Source organism: Kogia breviceps, chromosome 9, assembly GCF_026419965.1.
Source record: "Kogia breviceps isolate mKogBre1 chromosome 9, mKogBre1 haplotype 1, whole genome shotgun sequence".
NCBI classification, from domain to species: domain Eukaryota; kingdom Metazoa; phylum Chordata; class Mammalia; order Artiodactyla; family Physeteridae; genus Kogia; species Kogia breviceps.
Genome location: NC_081318.1, coordinates 81,715,565 through 81,733,148, shown reverse-complemented (window position 1 = coordinate 81,733,148; position 17,584 = coordinate 81,715,565). Strand labels below are relative to the sequence as shown.

Here is a 17,584-nt window from a genome sequence, read left to right as displayed (position 1 = left end):
TAGAAAACAAAGCAAGGGCTAGAAGGTGATCTGAGCTGTGGACTTGAAACCCAGGTGCGAGGTGAGAGCTCCACCCGGACACTGGCTCGGAAGCTTCCGCACAGGCAAGACCACCCAGTGCTTCCTGCTCGACCCCTGCAGGCTTCCCTGTGGGCACAGCTGGACCTGCAGTCCTCAGGCTCCCCGACCCAGAGCCTGAAGGGCCGAGGCTGCCAGGGCCTGGGGACGCAAGTGGTCATTCCACCAACGCTGCTCGGTCCCTCCTCCCCAGTGACCAGGGGATGGAAGCCCTGTGGAGTCTGAGGCCCGGCACAGGCACAGCTCGCACCCCCACCCCCAGGACAGCCGGCCCCACCCTGCTTCCTCAGGCCCCCTGTCTGCACCTCCCAGAGCCCGCGGCCCACCGACCCACATTCCCGGTGTGGACTTCCACGCACACACTCTGCTCCGTGTCCTCTTCCCACATGGGACACACCCATCCCTGCTTCTCCCTAATGACGGCCTGGACCTCGAATGTTCTGGGCAGGAAGAGGGCAAGGAGGACACCGGCCTGTCCCGTCTGCCTCCCGGGGGCCCAGACACAGGGCTCTGGGGCTGCTGGGCCTTGAGGTCTGGATGCTTCCATGTGTGGGATGAAGCTGCCACTGCCCGCTGGAGTTGCTCCTTCCGAGATTCAGGAAACAGGGAGACCCACCAAACGGAGCCCATCCCCAGGCTCTGCTGCAAGTCTGCTCAGAATTGCTCACCTGATCCTGAAGACAGACCTGCGGGAAACAGGGCCCGTGATTCCCATACTGACGGTGTTCTGTGGATTTTCCATTAGACACCTTCCTACCCTGTTCTGAGCAAATTACTAGTCAGTCCGTGCTACCATCACCCCACGAGCGGACCAGGAAGCTGAGGCTCCGAGAAGCCAAGTAATCCAGCCGGAAGTACAGCTGTGGGACCACGGAGTGGGGTCTGCACCTGCCGCCCGCCCAGGGGGACTGCCCACTCCCCGCAGGTTCCACACCTATTCCCTTCACCCCCTCCCGGGGCCAGCTCACAGAGCCTCCTCCTGGGGGGACTCACTCACCTTCTTCTAACAGGATCTGTCTCACTATCCTGTTCTGGGATCATCCGGAAAGCTTGTCACTGAAGCACGTTCAGCCTCACGTCACCAGGGCAGCTTTCCTGGATCACACTCACCACCTGCACGTCCACTCCCAGCTCAGACCCAGAAAGGACCCCTCGGTCCCAAGGCTCTGCCTGGCCTCCCTTCCCCTCCTGCCAGGTCCGTCCCTCTCATGTCCCCTGCAGGGTCACCAGGAGCTCCCACCTGCCCCAGGCAGGCTGTCTGCTCTGTCCTGGGGAGGCTTGTGTGGTGTCAGGTGGAAGGCACAAGAGATACCCGTGAGGCCTCCCTCACGCAGCCCAGTGACCAGCACCCGCCTACTCACCTCATCACTCAGGATGGACAGGGGTTCAGGGGGTCCGTGGCATCTCGTTGTCCTCATTCCATCCCAGCACTGCCCACAGGGAAGTTGCTAAGCAACTCTGTGCAGGCTGCACAGAGAGGACGCTCATACACACGGCCCCCTCCCAGCACGCGGGGCGCTCAGAGCTCAGCTGAGCAGGTACCCAGCAGCCCATGGGGCTCTCGTGGTCAGGCCCTTCCCAGGATATGGAGCTCAGCTGAGCTGGTACCCAGCATCCCACGGGGCTCTCGTGGTCAGGTCCCTCCCAGGGTATGGAGCTCAGCTGAGCAGGTACCCAGCATCCCACGGGGCTCTCGTGGTCAGGCCCCTCCCAGGATATGGAGCTCACCTGGGCAGGCACCCCGGCAAGGCTGGGCACACAGGAACTGTGCACATAGCCCTCATTTCAGAGCACCTCCAGCTTACCTGTTGGTCAGAGCTGACACAAAGCACCTCAGAGCAGGACGTGAATTAACAAACAGCAGCTCCGGGACAGGTCTGTGACCCTGGGCTTCACTCTGTGTGGCCTCCTTCTACCGGGTCTTCCAGAGGCTTCCACTGCAGCTGGGGCACCAGGTCTCTGTTTTCACCCATCACCGCTCCTCTCCCTGACTCCTGGGTTCCTCTCATTAGGAGAGGGTCTTCTTGAAGTTGTTTCCCACTCATGGACTAGACAAAATGATTAGAAAACAAGCAAGAGATGCAGCTCCTTGCCTATCCGGACCCTCAGGACCTCCACCTGTTCCTTGTAACTGGCCGGTGCAGCAAGGCCCATTTTCTGCAACTGTGAGCCCCTGAGGGGCGAGGATTGGCTGACCTGAGCAGCCTGACCCGGCCGGCCAGCCCTCCCCAGGTGTGCCTGGGCTGAGGTCAGTATAAACACCGCTCCAGGCAGCAAGAGCACCTGCAGCTGTGCCTGACGCCATATTCTCTGTCCCGTCAGCAGTCTCGGGGCTGGGCTGGTGGGAGGGAGTAGGGCCCACGGCTCTGTGAGTGGCCCGGTGTGAGTGGAGCTCTGCTGGACTTTCTGCAGGAGTTGCCGGGCTGCCACCTGCTAAAGAAGAGATGTGTCACACATACCTGCCGCTGGAATTTCTCCCCGGGCAGAGGTGAGGAAGGAAAACAGCAGTGGGGGCCGGGACAGGAGGGGTACGTCAGGCAGGGAGATGGAAAGCTTCCAGAAGAGCGCCCGGGGCCAGGACCATCCTGGCTGGCCTGTAGGCCCCAAGTCGGCCTGCGTGCTGTGGCTGGTGTGGCCCCACGGCCCTTCCTCTAGGTTTCCAAGTCCTTGCACACATTCAGGTGTTTTACCTGGGAAGGGTGGGAACAGTTCAGCAGCAGCTGGCCTGGGGGTCAGCTCACGTTTACTCAGGGACGCCTCGACACGGTCCCCCAGCTTTGCAATGAGGACGCTGCTTGCGAGGGGGCTGCTGGCTGTATGGGAGACGATTCCCCACCTCTGACCAACTTCAGAATTGTTTACCACTGGAGCAAGTGTCCTGATAGGGTTTTCCTCTGTAACTGGTGGGTTCTGTTCTTTTTTCTTTTTTTCTTTTTTAGTTCGAGGTAGGTTTTATTCCTCTTTTTTGTATTTATAGATATAAGCATGGAAATAATTCATTCATATAAATACATCTATGGGAAGGAAAGAACTTTTTTCTATTTTATTTTTATAATTTTATTTAATTTTTTGAATTTTACTTTATTTTTTTATACAGCAGGTTCTTATTGGTTATGTATTTTATACATATAAGTGTATACATGTCAACCCCAATCTCCCAATTACTCCCACCACCACCACCCCCACGGCTTTCCCCCCTTGGTGTCTATACGCTTGTTCTCTACATCTGTGTCTCTATTTCTGCCCTGCAAACCATTTCATCTGTATTATTTTTCTAGGTTCCACACTAATATGCATTAGTATACAATATTTGTTTTCCCCTTTCTGACTTACTTCACACTGTACGACAGTCTCTAGATCCATTGACGTCTCCACAAATGATCCAATTTCATTCCTTTTTATGGCTGAGTAATATTCCATTGTATATATGTACCACATCTTTAAACATTGGTCTCTCTGTGGGCATTTAGGTTGCTTCCATTACCTGGCTATTGTAAACAGTGCTTCAAGGAACATTTTGGTGAATGTGTCTTTTTGATTTATGGTTTTCTCTGGGTATATGCTCAGTAGTGGGATTGCTGGATCATATGGTAATTCTATTTTTAGTTTTTTAAGGAACCTCCATACTGTTCTCCATAGTGACTGTATCAATTTACATTCCCACCAATAGTGGAAGAGGGTTCCTTTTCCCCACACCCTCTCCAGCATTTGTTGTTTGTAGATTTTCTGATGATGCCCCTTCTAACAGGTGTGTGGTGATACCTCATTGTAGTTTTCATTTGCATTTCTCTAATAATTAGTGATGTTGAGCAGCTTTTCACGTGCTTCTTGGCCATCTCTGTGTCTTCTTGGAAGAAATGTCTATTTAGACCTTCTGCCCATTTTTGTATTGGGTTGTTTCTTTTAAATATTGAGCTGCATGAGCTGTTTATATGTATTGGAGGTTAATCCTTTGTCCGTTGATTCATTTGCAAATATTTTATCCGATTCTGAGGGTTGTCTTTTCATCTTGTTTGTAGTTTCCTTTGCTTTGCAAAAGCTTTTACATTTCATTAAGTCTCATTTGTTTATTTTTCTTTTTTATCACATTACTCTAGGAGGTGGAACAAAAAAGATCTTGCTGTGATTTATGTCAGAAAATTCTTCCTATGTTTTCCTCTAAGAGTTTTATACTCTCTGGTCTTAAATTAAGGTCTCTAATCCATTTTGAATTTATTTTTGTGTATGGTATTATGCAGTGTTCTAATTTCATTCTTTTCCATGTAGCTGTCCATTTTTCCCAGCACCACTTATTGAAGAGACTGTCTTTTCTCCATTGTATTTCCTTGCCTCCTTTGTCATAGATTAGTGGACCATAGCTGTGTAGGTTTATCTCTGGGCTTTCTTTTTTTTCATTTACATCTTTATTGGAGTATAATTGTTTTACTATTGTGTGTTAGTTTGTTCTGTATAACAAAGTGAATCAGCTATACATATACATATATCACCATATCTCCTCCCTCTTGCATCTCCCTCCCACCCTCCGTATCCCACCCCTTTAGGTGGTCACAAAACATCGAGCTGGTCTCCGTGTGCTATGTGGCTGCTTCCCAGTAGCTATCGATGTTACATTTGGTAATGTATATATGTCCTTGTCACTCTCTCACTTTGTCCCAGCTTACCCTTCCCCCTGCCTGTGTCCTCAAGTCCTTTCTCTACGTCTGTGTCCTTAACCCTGTTCTTCCCCTAGGTTCTTCATAAACTTGCTTCTCCTTTAGATTTCATATATCTGCGTTAGCATATGGTACTTGTTTTCCTCTTTCTGACTTACTTCACTGTGTAGGACAGACTCTAAATCCATCCACCTCACCACAGATAACTCAGTTTCGTTTCTTTTTATGGCTGAGTAATAGTCCATTTTATATATGTGCCAGATTTTCTTTATCCATTCATCTGCCAATGGACACTTAGGTTGCTTCCATGTCCTGGCTATTGTAAATAGAGCTGCAATGAACATTGTTGTACATGACTCTTTTTGAATTGTGGTTTTCTCAGGGTAAATGCCCAGTACTTAGATTGCTGGGTCATATGGTACTTCTATTTTTAGTTTTTTAAGGAACCTCCATACTGTTCTCCATAGTGGCTATAACAATTTACATTCCCACCAACAGTGCAAGAGAGTTCTCTTTTCTCCAATAAATGCCTCTCCAGCATTTATTGTTTGTACATTCTTTGATGATTGCCATTCTGACTGTTGTGAGGTGATACCTCACTGTAGTTTTGATTTGCATTTCTCTAATGATTAGTGATGTTCAGCATCCTTTCACGTGTTTTTTGGCAATCTGTATACCTTCTTTGGAGAAATGTCTATTTAAGTCTTCTGCCCATTTTTGGATTGGGTTCTTTGTTTTTGTGATGTTGAGCTACATGAGCTGCTTGTACGTTTTGGAGATTAATCCTTTGTCTTTTGCTTCATTTGAAAATATTTTCTCCCAATCTGAGGGTTGTCTTTTCATCTTGTTTATGTTTTCCTTTGCTGTGCAAAAGCTTTTAAGTTTCATTAGGTCCCACTTGTTTATTTTTGTTTTTATTTCCATTTCTCTAGGAGGTGGGTCAAAAAGGATCTTGCTGTGATTTATGGCATAGAGTGTTCTGCCTATATTTTCCTTTAAGAGTTTTATAGTGTCTTGTCTTGCATTTATGTCTCTAATCCATTTTGAGTTTATTTTTGTGTATGGTGTTAGGGAGTCTTCTAATTTCATTCTTTTACATGTAGCTGGCCAGTTTTCCCAGTACCAATTACTGAAGAGACTGTCTTTTCTCCATTGTATATCCTTGCCTCCTTTGTCATAGATGAAGGTTTATCTCTGGACTTTCTATCCTGTTCCATTGATCTATATTTCTGTTTTTGTGCCGGTACCATATAGTCTTGATTACTGTAGCTTTGTAGTGTAGTCTGAAGTCAGGAAGTCTGATTCCTCCAGCTCTTTTAATTTCCCTCAAGACTGCTTTGGCTATTCGGGGTCTTTTGCATCTCCATACAAATTTTAGGATTCTTTTGTTCTAGGATAGGGATTTCATTGAATCTGTAGATTGCTTTGGGTAGTATGGTCATTTTCACAATATTGGTTCTTCTAAACCAAGAACATGGTTTATACCTCCATCTGTTTATATCATCTTTGATTTCTTTCAGCAGTGTCTTATAGTTTTCTGAGTACAGGTCTTTTACCTCCTTAGGTAAGTTCATTCCTACGTATTTTATTTTTTTTTTGTTGCAGTGGTGAATGGGATTGTTTCATTAATTTCTCTTTCTGATCTTTCATTGTTAGTGCATAGGAAAGCAAGTGATTTCTGTGCATTAATTTTGTATCCTGCAACTTTACCAAATTCATTGATTAGCTCTAGTGGTTTTCTGGTGGCATCTTTAGGATTCATTATGTATAGTATCGTGTCATTTGCAAACAGTGACAATTTTACTTCTTCTTTTCCAATTTGTATTCCTTTTATTTTTCTTCTCTGATTGGTGTCTAGGACTTCCAAAACTATGCTGAACAATAGTGGTGAGAGTGGAAATCCTTGTCTTGTTCCTGATCTTAGAGGAAATGCTTTTAGTTTTTCACCATTGAGAATGATGTTTGCTGTGAGTTTGTCAAATATGGCCTTTAATATGTTGAAGTAGATTCCATCTCTGCTCACTTTCTGGAGACTTTTTATCATAAATCCACGTTGGGTTTTGTCAAAAGCTTTTCCTGCATCTATTGAGGTGATCATATTTTTATTCTACAATTTGTTAATATGGTGTGTCACATTGATTGATTTGTGTATATTGCAGAATCCTTGCATCCTCGGGATAAACCCCACCTGAACATGCTGTATGATCCTTTTAATGTGTTGTCTAATTCTGTTTGCTAGTATTTTGTTGAGGATTTTTACATCTATATTCATCAGGGATATTGGTCTATAATTTTCTTTTTTGTAGTATTGTTGTCTGGTTTCGGTATCAGGGTGATGGTGCCCTCATAGAAATAATTTGGAAGTGTTCCTTCCCCTGCAAATTTCTGAAGAATTTGAGAAGGTTGGGTGTTAGCTCTTGTCTAAATGTTTGATAGAATTCACCTCTGATGCTATCTGGTTCTGGACTTTTGTTGGCTGGAAGATTTTTAATCACAGTTTCAATTCCATTACTTGTGATTGGTCTGTTCGTATTTTCTATTTCTTCCTGGTTCAGTCTTGGAAGGTTATACCTTTCTAAGAATTTGTCCATTTCTTCCAGGTTGTCCACTTTATTGGCATAGAGTTGCTTGTAGTAGTCTCTTAGGATGCTTTGTATTTCTGTGGTGTCTGTTGCAACTTCTCCTTTCTCATTTCTAATTTTATTGATTTGAGTCCTCTCCCTCTTTTTCTTGATTCTGGCTAAAGGTTTATCATTTTTGTTTGTCTTCTCAAAGAACCAGCTTTTAGTTTTATTGATCTTTGCTGTTGTTTTCTTTGTTTCTAGTTCATTTATTTCTACCCTGATCTTTATGATTTCTTTCCTTTTACTAACTTTGGGCTTTGTTCTTCTTTCTCTAGTTCCTTTAGGTGTAAGGTTAGATTTTTTATTTGAGATTTTTCTTGTTTCTTGAGGTAGGCTTGTAGTGCTGTAATCTTCCCTCTTAGAACTGCTTTTGCTGCATCCCATAGGTTTTGGATCGTCATGTTTTTGTTGTCATTTGTCTCTAGTTAGTTTTTGATTTCCTCTTGTGTTTCTTCAGTGATCTCTTGGTTATATAGTAACGTATTGTTTAGCCTCCATGTGTTTGTGGTTTTTTATGTTTTTTCCCTGTAATTAATTTCTAATCTTATAGCCTTGTAGTTGGAACAGATGCTTGATATGATTTCAGTTGTCTTATATTTACTGAGCCTTTATTTGTGATCCAAGATGTGATCTATCCTGGAGAATGTTCTGTGTGCAGTTGAGAAGAATGTGTAATCTGCTGTTTTTGGATGAAATGTCCTATAAATATCAATAAAATCTATTTGGTCTATTGTGTCATTTAAAGCTTATGTTTCTTTATTAATTTTCTGTCTGGATGATCTCCATTGGTGTAAGTAAATTGTTAAAGTCCCCTGCTATTATTGTGTTACTGTCAATTTCCTCTTTTACAGCTGTTAGCAGTTTCCTTATGTATTGAGGTGCTCCTATGTTAGGTACCTATATATTTATAATTGTTATATCTTCTTCTTGGATTGATCCCTTGATCATTATGTAATGTCCTTCCTTGTCTCTTGTAACATTCTTTATTTTAAAGTCTATTTTATCTGATATGAGTATTGCTACTCCAGCTTTCTTTTTATTTTCATTTGCATGGAATATCCTTTTCCATCCCCTCACTTTCAGTCTGTATGTGTCCCTAGGTCTGAAATGGGTCTCTTATAGACAGCATATATATGGATCTTGTTTTTTGTATCCATTCAGCAAGCCTGTGTCTTTCGGATGGAGCATATAATCCATTCACATTTAAGGTAAATATTGATATGTATGTTCCTATTACTATTTTCTTAATTGTTATGGGTTTGTTTTTGTAGATCCTTTTCTTCTCTTGTGTTTCCCACTTAGAGAAGTTCCTTTAGCATTTGTTGTAGAGCTGCTTTGGTGGTGCTGATCTCTTAGCTTTTGCTTGTCTGTAAAGCTTTTAATTTCTCCATCGAATCTGACTGAGATCCTTGCTGGTTAGAGTTCTCTTGGTTGTAGGTTCTTCCCTTTCATCACTTTAAATATATCATGCCACTCCCTTCTGGTTTGTAGATTTTCTGCTGAGAAACCAGCTATTAACCTTATGGGAGTTCCCTTGTATGTTATTTGTCATTTTTCCCTTGTTGCCTTCAGTAATTTTTCTTTGTCTTTAATTTTTGCCAATTTGATTACTATGTGTCTCAGCATTTTTCTCCTTGGGTTTATCCTGCCTGGGACTCTGTGCTTCCTGGACTTGGTTGGCTATTTCCTTTCCCATGCTAGGGAAGATTTCAACTATAAGCTCTTCAAATATTTTCTTGGGTCCTTTCTCTCTCTCTCCTCCTTCTGGGACCCCTATAATGCCAATGTTGTTGCATTTAATGTTATCCCAGAGGTCTCTTAGGCTATCTTCATTTCTTTTCATTCTTTTTTCTTTATTCTGTTCCACAGCAGTGAATTCTACCTTTCTGTCTTCCAGGTCACTTGCCTGTTCTTCTGCCTCAGTTATTCTGCTATTGATTCCTTCTAGTGTATTTTTCATTTCAGTTGTTGTACTGTTCATCTCTGTTTGTTCTTTAATTCTTCCATCTTTGTTAAGCATTTCTTGCATCTTCTCGATCTTTGCCTCCATTCTTTTTCCAGGTCTTGGATCATCTTCACTATCATTATTCTGAATTCTTTTTTGGAAGGTTGCCTATCTCCACCCCATTTAGTTGTTTCTCTGGGGTTTTATCTTGTTCCTTCATCTGGTACAAAGTCCTCTGCCTTTTCATTTTGTCTGTCTTTCTGTGAGTGTGGTTTTCCTTCCACAGGCTACACAATTGTAGTTCTTCTTGCTTCTGCTGTCTGCCCTCTGGTGGATGAGCCTATCTTAGAGGCTTGTGCAACATTTCTGATGTGAGGGACTGGTGGTGGGTAGAGCTGGGTGTTGCTTTGGTGGGCAGAGCTCAATAAAACTTTAATCCACTTGTCTGCTGATGCATGGGGCTGAGTTCCCTCTCTGTTGGTTGTTTGGACTGAGGTGACCCAGCACTGGAGCCCACCTGGTTCTTTGGTGGGGCTAATGGTGGACTGTAGGAGGGCTCACACGAAGGAGGACTTCCCAGAACTTCTGCTACCAGTGTCCTTGTCCCCACGGTGAGCCACATCCACCCCCCCCCCGCCTCAGCAGGAGACCCTCTAAAACTAGCAGGTAGGTCTGCTCAGTCTCCTATGGCATCACTGCTCCTTCCCTTGGGTCCTGATGTGAACAGTACTGTTGTGTGCCCTCCAAGAGTGGAGTCTCTGTTGTGACACTACAGCTCTGAGTGCAGTTGAGACTCTGAGTGGAGTCTCACAGACTCTGGGACCTGTGAAGCATCGATGCTTTGTGGTTATGGAAATCCTATAGGAGACGGTCCACAGCAGGTGAAGCTAATGGTGTCAGTGGAGGTGGTGAAGCCAATGATCTGCAGTGCAGACTAAAGGTGCCGATGTACATACAGGACAAAACCATCTCATGTGAATGTAGTTCAGGCACGTTTAACATAAATACAGTCATTTTAATGCCTAACATCTTCTATCTTGTGCCTCCCCTCAAGTACCCCCTCCTCAGTTCCTGAGGCTCGTGTAACTCATGTACAGGGGAATGGAGAGTGAGCTCTGTCCAGTCTGAGCCCTGAGTTACCCTGTGTGTATCTTAGGATACTTTGTATTTCTGTGGTGTCTGTTGTGACATCATTGCTTTCATTTCTAATTTATTTGGGCCCTCTCTTTAAAAAAAAATCATACTACTATTGTCTTATATTCTTTACAGAAGCGTAATAAATGTTTGATCTACTGCCCTTACACTATGTATACTTTGCAGTGAGATTTTTACTTTTGTTTGCTTTCTTGTTACTATCAATAATTAGTGAGACTTCTTTTAAGCTTAAGTAAATTCCCTCAACATTGCGTATAAGGCTGGTTTATTAGTGATGAACTCTTTTAGATTTGCTAATCTGGGAAACTTGATCTCTCCTTCAATTCCTTTTTTTCCATAAATTTATTCATTTATTTATTTTTGGCTGCGTTAGGTGTTCATTGCAGTACGTGGTCTTTTCTCTAGTTGTGACAAGTGGAGGCTACTCTTCGTTGTGGTACACAGGCTTCTCATTGCGGTGGCTCTTCTTGTCGTGGAACATGGACTAGGTGCTCAAGCTTCAGTAGTTGTGGCTCGTGGGCTCAGTAGTTGTGGTTCATGAGCTCTAGAGCACAGGCTCAGTAGTTGTGGCACACAGCCTTAGTTGTTCTGTGGCATGTGAGATCTTCCTGGATAAGGGATTGAACCCATGTCCCCTGCATTGGCAGGCAGATTTTCAACCACTGTGCCATCAGGGAAGCCCTCTCCTTCCATTCTGAATCATAATCTTGCTGGGAGAATATTTCTGTTGTAGACTTTTTTCTTTTTAGCTCACTGAATATACCCTATCATTCCTTCCTAGTCTGAAAATTCTGCTGAGAAGTCTTCTGGGAATACCTTGAACATAACTAGACCCTTTTATTTCACTGCTTCTGTGATCTCTCTTTAAATTTTAAAATTATTGGTGCTTTATTATATGTCTTGATGTGGACCTGTTTGTCTTTATCTTGTTTGGGACTCTGTGCTTCCTGGACCTGGAAGTGTGTTTCCTTCCCCAGGTTAGGAAAGTTATCAGTTACTATATTTTCTAATAAGTTCTCTGCCCATTTCTCTCTTCTCCTCATTCTGGGCCCCCTGCAATGTTCATGTTAATATTCTTGATGTTGTTCCAGAGGTCTCTTTACCTATAGTCTTAGTTGTGTTTTCTTTGTGCTATTTAGTTTGGGTGATTTTCATTACTCTGTTTTCCATTTCACTGACCTATTCTTCTGTATCATATAATATAATGTGGCTTCTCTCGTGTGTGTGTGTGTGTGTGTGCGTGTGTGTGTGTGTGTGTGTGTGTGTGTTTAATGTCTTTTATTGTATTGTTCACTCTGGTTCTTTTTGACCTATGACATATTACTCTTTGTTGAAGTTCTCACTATGTCTATCTATTATTCTTCTGACTTAGGTGAGCATCTTTATAATCATTACTGTGAACACTTTTTTTATTGGGAAGAATGCTTATCCCTGTTTTATTCAGTTCTTTTTCTGATGTCATGTCTTGTTATTTCATTTGTAACATATTCCTCTATTTCCTTATGTTTCCTAATTCTCTGTGCATTTCTATTCATTAGGTTCAAGTTGTTACATTCCCCGGTCTCAGAGAAGTGGCCTTATATAGGAGATGACTGATAGGGCCCAGCAGCACATTGTCTTCTGGCTAGCAGAGCCACATGCTCCAGGCGTGTCCCCTGTGTGGGTTGCACACACCTTTCTCTTACAGCAGGGCCAACTGCTGTAGACAAGCTGGTAGGCGGTGTTGGACACTGACCTAAATGGCTGTGAGCCTCTGCAGTATGTGATTGCTGTGGGTGTGCTGATAGCCAAGGCAGTCCTCCATTATGGGTGGCTGTGTGGTGCTGCAGGTGCACAGGCGGACAGAGTAGGCCCCCAGTGTGTCCGGTTGTGAGGCCTTCTGGTGCAGGAGTGCTATGGGCATGGTGGTAAATGGGGCAGGCCCCTGATTCTAATCAGTTCCAGGGAAGACTCTAAAATGTTGCTTGCCAATGTCTCAGTTCCTAGCGGGAGTCCCAGCTGTCTCTTGCCTTTCCAAGAAGCTCGCCAAGATTAGCAAGTGGGTCTGACACAGGTGTCTTTCACACTACTGGCTCTGCACAGGGACTGAGAACATGTGAGATTTGTGTGTGCCTTATGAGAGCAAATTCTCAGTTTTCTTTAGTCTCCAGCTTTCCTGAAATTAAGCCCTGCAAGTTTTCAAAGCCAGACCTCTTGTGTTCTTTTCTTCCAGGGCAGGAACCCTGGGCTAAGCAGACTGATGCCAGCCTCAGACCCTTCCGTCCATGTGGAGGACCTATACAATTGTGATATCTTCCAGCTGTGGGTCACTGTGCTCCACGTGTGGGTTCCAGTTAGACTGTGTTTCCAGTCCTCCTACCTGCCTTGTGGTTTCTCCTTCCTTGTATCTTCAGTTGTGGAAAATGTTCCCTGCTAGTCTTCAGGGATAATTTCCGTGTAAGTTGTTGTAATTTGGGTGTGTCCATGGCAGGAGGGGAGCTCAGTATCTTCCTACTCTATCATCTTCATCTCCTCTCAAGAATTCTTTGAAAATATATGTATTTATTACTGTAAACATAACTCTTTGAATTGCAGTCTTCTTCCTGTATTCCATAAATTTAGGTACTTTGTGTTTCCAATTTTGTTTGCTTTAAGATTTCTTTTAAATTTCCCTTTTGATTTATTCCTGTATGCATTGGCTATTCAGGAGCTTATTTTTTAATATACATTGACTCATTTTATTTATTTATTTTTGGCTGTGTTGGGTGTTCATTTCTGTGCATGGGCTTTCTCTAGTTGTGGAGAGCGGGGGCTACTCTCTGTTGCAGTGCACGGGCTTCTCATTGCAGCGGCTTCTCTCGTTGTGGAGCATGGGCTGTAGACGTGTGGGCTTCCATAGTTGTGGCACATGGGCTCAGTAGTTCTGGCTCATGGGCTCTAGAGCACAGGCTCAGTAGTTGTTGTGCACGGCCTTAGTTGCTCCGTGGCATGTGGGGTCTTCCCAGACCAGGGCTCGAACCCATGTCCCCTGCATTAACAGGGGGATTCTCAACCACTGTGCCACCAGGGAAGCTCCCAGAAGCTTATTGTTCAATTTCTAAGTGTTCTTGAATTTTCAATTACTCTTTTTAATATTGAATTTCAGTTTCATATCATTGTGTTTGTAAATGATCCTTGATATGATTTCAATATTCTTGGATTTTTGAAGACTTGTTTTGTGGCTTAACATAGGATCTACCCTAGGCAATGTTCTATGTGTACTTCAGAAGAATGGAAAGTTTGCTGCTGTTGAGTGGAATATACTGTAGATGTATGTTAGGTTCATTTGATATCAAGTGTGTGTTCACGTTCAGTGTTTCCTGATTGATATTCTGTCCGGATGATCTATACGGTGTTGAAAGTTGGGTATCAATGTTTCTTACCATTATTTTATTTCTGCACATTTTCCCCTTCACGTGGGTTAATATATTATTTATATGTTGAGAGGCTCCAAAGCTGGATACATACATATTTATAAATGTCATGATTTCTTGATGAATTAATCCATTTATCATTATATGATAACCTTCTTTACTTTGAGAGGTTTGACTTCAAGTCTTTTTGCCTGATTATAGACTAGTCTGGCAAGTATCATTTTCATGGAGTAATTTTTTTCCAATCATTCAATTTTATGCTATATATGGATTAGAAGTTAACATGAATGTCTTGTACACAGTATAGTTGAACTTTCTTTAAACCATTCAGCCACCCTGTGGATTATTTAAATTGAAGTATAGTTGATTTACAATATTACATTAGTCTCAGGGGTACAATATATGGATTGACTATTTTTATAGATCATGCTCCACTAAAGTGATTACAAAATAATGACTATATTTCCCTGTGGTGTACTATATATCCTTGCTTGTTTATTTCATCCATAGGACTATTGGATTTAGAGAAACCAACTACTGTCTTTCCCTCTCCCCTTTACTCGCCCCACCAGTAACCACTAATTTGTTCTCTGTGAATCTATTTCTGTTTTGTTATATACATTCCTTTCTTGCATTTTTAGATTCTACAGAGAAGTGAGAACATAGAGTATTTGTTTTTCTCTAACTTATTTAAGGAGGTATAAATATTCTAGGCCTATCCACATTGTTGCAAGTGGCAGAATTTGATCCTTCTTAATGGCTGAGTAATAGTCTATTGTGTATACATATCACATCTTCCTTATCCACTCATCTGTTGATGGACATTTAGTTTGCTTCCATATGTTGGCAATTGCAAATCATGCTGCCATGAACATTGGGATGCATGTATCTTGTCAAATTGGTGCCTTCATTTTCTTTGGACATATACCAAGCAGTGAATTGTTGGCTAATACGATAGTTCTACTTTTAGCTTTTTTCAGGACCTCCATATTCTTTTCATAGTGGGTATACTAATTTACAATCTCATCAACAGTGTACTAGGAATCCCTTCTCCATGTCATGAACAACATTTCATATTTGTAGACTTTGGAATAATAGCCATGTTGAGAGGTGTGACGTGACGTCTCATTATGGGTTTTCTTGTGGGTCATTCATTCCATTTAATTTACAAAAGAAGGTGATAGGCTGGATGTGATCTCCAGGTTTAGTTTGCTAATACCTGGTGTAGGTTAATTTGGGGGAGAATTAATACCATTACAATGTTATTTATTGCTTAAATTTTTCAGGTTGACATTTAGTGATTGGTAACAGATTTATAAATCTTTCTGCCTGAATTATATCTGAAATCTATTGGTTTGTTTCTGTTTTATAAATTTGTTCATTTCTATCATTTTTTAGATTCCACTATAAGTGATATCATATAATATTTGTCTTTTTCTATCTGATTTACTTCACTTAGAATGAAATAATGCCATTTGCAGCAACAGGAATGGACCTAGAGGTGATCATGCTTTTTCACTTCTGAGTAGTATTTGATGGTGTACATGTACCATTTCTTCCTTATCCATTCATCTGTTGATGGACATTTTGGTAGCCTCCATGTCTTGGCTATTGTAAATAGTGCTGCAGTGCATGTTTGGGTTTGGGTGCATTTGTCTTTTTGAATTCTGGCTTTCTGCAGATGAACGCCCAGAAGTAGGACTGCTGGATGATATGGTAGCTCTATTTTTACTTTTTAAAGGCATCTCCATACTGTGCTTTATAGTGGCTGTTACCAGCTTACATCTCACCAACAGCATAGGAGGGTTCCCTTTTCTCCATGTCCTCTCTAGCATTTATGGTATGTAAACTTTTTGATAATGGCCATTCTGACTGTGCGAGGTGAAACCTTGTTGTAGTTTTGATTTGCATATGTCTAATAATTCGAGATGTTGAGCATCTTTGCATGTATTTTTTTAAAACACTGAGTAAAAGTTACAGTTGACATTGGCTTTTTGAAAGTCTGACTATTTTGAATTTCTGTTCGATAACTACCACAGGACATTTGTTAAGGGCAGGTGTCATTTACACCCTGGCAATCCTTGTGAAAATTAAGTGCTTGTAAACACATGTTTTAAAGTTGCTGTTGTTAGAATGGGCACATGCAATAAGATTTCCTTCATGTCCCTCTCTGCTTACCTGGGTAACCAGACCCACTGTGGAAGACGGGCTCCTGGATTGTAAATTAGTGTGGGCTGTGGCAGAACAAACATCCAAAATCTTCTGTTTTGTTACTTCTTGTTTTTGTTTTAATTTAATTCTTCTTTTTTATTGGAGTAAAGTTGATTTAAAACATTCTGTTTGTGGTAGGTGTACAGAATCTAGTTCAGTTACATATATATTCATATGTCTATTCTTCTTCAGATTCTTTTCCCATATGGGCTATTAGAGAGTGTTGAGTAGACTTCCCTTTGTTATACAGTAGGTCCTTGTTGATCACCTATGTTATATGTATTAGTGTGTAAATATTTTCCCAGCCTCCTGATTTATTCCTTCCACGCACCTTTCTCACTGGGTAACCATAAGTTTGTTTTCTAAGTCTGTGAGTTAGTTTCTCTCTCTTATTTTATTATTTTTGGCTGTACTGCGAGGCATGTGTGATATTAGTTCTCCCAACACCAGGGATAGAACCCATGCCCCCTGAATTGGAAGCTCAGATTCTTAACCATTGGACCACCTGGAAAGTCCCTGTTTCTCTTTTGTAAATTAGTTCATTGGTATCAAGTTTTAAATTTCAGCTATAAGTAGTATCATATGATATTTGACTTTCTCTTTGGGACTTACTTCACTTAGTATGATTATCTCTAATTCTATCCATGATGCTGCAAATGGCATTCCTTCATTCTTTTTCATTTCGGAGTAATATTTCACTGTGAACATGTACCACTTCTTCATCCATCTGCTGATGGATATTTCGGTTGCTTCCATGTCTTAGACATTGCAAATTGTGCTGCGGTACACATATGGGTGCACGTGTGTTTTCCAATTCTGGTTTTCTCCTGTTATATGCCTGGGAGTAGGACTGCTGGATCATATGGTACCTCTAATTTTACCTTGTAAAGGCACCTACGTACTGTTATTTATAGTGGCTGTTACCACTTTAGATCCCAACATCAGCATAGGAGGGTTCCCTTTTGCTACAACCTCTCAAGCATTTATTGTTTGTAGACATTTCGATGATGGCTATTCTGACTCATGGGAAGTGATCCCTCATTATAGTTTTGATTTCCATAACGCTAATAATACAGGAATTAGAGCATCTTTTCAAGTGCTTTTCTTTTAAACAGTGTAAAATTTACCTATTGAAATAGGATCTGGAAAGTCTGTTCCTTTGGAATTTATTTTGCTTACTTACCCCTGGACGTTTCCTGATTGTGGGTGTCATTTACATCTCACCAGTCCTTGTGAATATTAAGTACCCATAAGCATTGTTTTTAAAGTTCCAGTTGCAGGAAAGGGCAACAAGGCAGCAGAATTTATTTATACCCAACTCGATTGCTAGGGAAAACAGAGGCTTAGTGGAACTCCTCTTCCTAGATTGTAAATTAGAGTGTAAAGTGTCGGACAAATAACCCAAAATCTTGTGTCACATTACTTCTTGTTTAATTTAATTTTTATTTCTTATCAGAGTAAATTTGATTACAATGTTGTGTTTGTTCTAGGTGTACAGAATCTGGTTCATTCATAGGTATGAATATA

At 42.0% G+C, this 17,584-nt stretch overlaps 1 long non-coding RNA gene across 1 annotated transcript; it reads right to left on the bottom strand.

Moving 5' to 3' along the window:
• Positions 1-685: 685 nt before the first annotated feature.
• Positions 686-1,495, bottom strand: LOC136794796 (uncharacterized). Its single transcript, XR_010842005.1, has 3 exons — positions 1,440-1,495; positions 1,076-1,191; positions 686-764 (listed from the first exon to the last, which is right to left on the bottom strand). It is a non-coding gene; the product is annotated as an uncharacterized lncRNA (long non-coding RNA).
• Positions 1,496-17,584: the final 16,089 nt, after the last annotated feature.